Below are 2,395 nucleotides of genomic sequence, written 5' to 3'. Positions count from 1 at the left end.
CACGTCCAGTCACCCATCTGGAGCACAGGAGCCTTGGCAGCCCCCAGCACGGCCTCCTTCCCGGCCTGGCGTCCCCGGCGCCCCAGCGGATGGTAATTTATTGGTGCTGTGTGCCCCTGAGAGGATTTCCCTGACATTCCTATTATCTCCCTGATCCTTAAATAAAAAATGAGCAGCGGTCTTCAGAGAGTCACCCAGGAAGGGAAAACAAATGGCCTGCCATGGCCCGTGCCCTGGGAGCCGATCAGCCACACGGGGACACGGCAAACACAGGATCACGACCCCCATCTCAGCCTCAGAAATGGGGCCACTCTGGGAGCACCTCCGGGCACAGCCCTTGACCTTCCTCTGACCTTCACCTGCACTCCCACCCCCAGGGCCCACCCAGCCAGTTCTCCATCCTGCAGGGCTGCCCCACAGGCGGGGAAGGGGAGCCACCTGGCACTCAGAGAACAAGGCATGTGCCTGCCCTCTGGCCCTGGGATGGGGTGGGCACTCCACAGGCTGCCCCGTCTCTCACACCCAGTGGGTCTGCCCATCCTCCTGGCTGAGTGAGTTGGGGGTACCTGGTAGGTGCAAAACAACCATGGGCCCAGCCACGGGTCACCCACTGTGTGTTACACGCAGCACAAAGGACAGCTCATCCCCTGGCTCTGGCAGGGTTTGAGGGTCAAGAATAACCCGAAAGCCCAGGTAAGGGGGACCCCCAGCCCAGGTGGCTTCAGGGAGCCTGAGGGGCTCAGGGACACGCAAGGTGGCCCTGAGGACTAGAGGGGGAAGGTCTGGGGGCAGGAGCCCAGGTTTGAAGGCACAGAGACGGGACTTTTCCTGAGGGGCTGGCCCAGCGATCCCAACTTCCATCTGCTCCAAACCTATTTCTCAGCTTCGGACATGAGCATGGGGCATTGAATGCCGAGCCCACAGTGAATCCAGGCAGGTGTGCTTCACTCAGGGCAGGAAGGGGTGGGCCTCCAGTCCCTCTTCCCTGGCCCAAGCCCTGCTTAAGAGCCCCTGGCTCCCAGCGGCCACTGGGGGTCACAGCAACTTAGGCAGGAAGCAGCTGCAATGGCAACGGGCAGGCAGGGTAAAGCACTACCTGGCAATGGGCGGGCAGGTGGGAGGGGGGCAGGGGGGCATGGCCTGGTGCTCCCCGCCCTGTGCAGGAGCCAAACCTTCCACCCGTGGCCAGCAATTCTGCCTGCCCAGGACCCCATCCTGGAGCTACCCCCATGCCGGACCCCCATGATTTTCTGGGTGCTTTGCATACATTAGAGTATCTGTCCCCATTCTGGGAAATGCCACCACAACAATGGACCCCAGCACCCTCTCCCTCTGAGAGCCCCAACTCCCTATCCCTCGGGGCCTTCTCCAGCTTAGGGCACCAGGGAGGGGGTAGGAAGGAAGGTCTCAGGAAAGTGGGGTCTTTAGGGCTGGGCCTGAGCCTCCGGCACTCGGGGACACAGCCTGGTAAGGGTGTGGGTGTGTCAGGCAGCGCGGAGCCTGCAGGCCAGGAAGGGAGGATCCCCAGGGTCACAGGCAGAGGGAGGCTGCAACGGGTGGGCCCGAGGCTCCTGTGTCACCCAGGAGCCCCAGGCATCTCCTCAAACCCTCTGGAGATTGCCCCTGCTTCTGGGCCTCTCAGCTTGGCCTATGCCCCTGGGGAGACAGGAGGCACCCCCTTCTCCCCCCCCACACCCCGCCCCCAGGTTGCCTGTGTTACCGCTGCTGTTACTGTAGGGTCCGTGGGGACCAGTCTCCATGAGGACCGCCTCTCTCCCCACGCGCCTTTCCGGGCACTACTGGCATCTGGCGGGCCCAGGGGCGCTGAGTACAGGCAGCAGCCCCCACCTCACCTTCTCCCCCACACCAGCCACCCAGGGCTTTGGGACACCCCCTCTCCATGGCGGCCTCACCTCAGATGTCAGCCAAGAGGCCTTCCTTGGCCCCCACCCCCCGTTCTCCCGAAGGGGTGCTCTGAGCTGAGCACAGCCTGAGACCCATGCGATTCTAGAGAAATGGCAGGGCCCAGGCCACGGCAGGCGGGGGAGGAGGCGCCTTCCTCTCTGGGTGGCTGAGCAGACCCCCGGCCGGCAGTTCCGAGGGCAGCTGGTGCCTGAACTTGGCTCCAGGCCCATGCTTCCCGGCTCACCCCACACACACACCCCTCCCCTGCCAGAGCCTGCCGTTGAGGGCTGCAGAGGCCACCCTGTCCTGGAGACACAGCAGGGACTCCTGGGGCCGGGCCCACGTGTGTCAGCCAGTCCCGGCCAGTGGACTGTGCACTCACCTCCTCTGTTGGTGAGCGGCCCACACGGGGGGTCCCTGCAGTATATCCACCCGCCCAGCAAAGAGGACAGGAGAGAGGCACCTTCAGACGAGGGATTTCAACAAACTT

Source organism: Myotis brandtii, unplaced genomic scaffold, assembly GCF_000412655.1.
Source record: "Myotis brandtii unplaced genomic scaffold, ASM41265v1 scaffold463, whole genome shotgun sequence".
Taxonomy (NCBI): domain Eukaryota; kingdom Metazoa; phylum Chordata; class Mammalia; order Chiroptera; family Vespertilionidae; genus Myotis; species Myotis brandtii.
Note: the sequence above shows the minus strand (reverse complement) of the source record.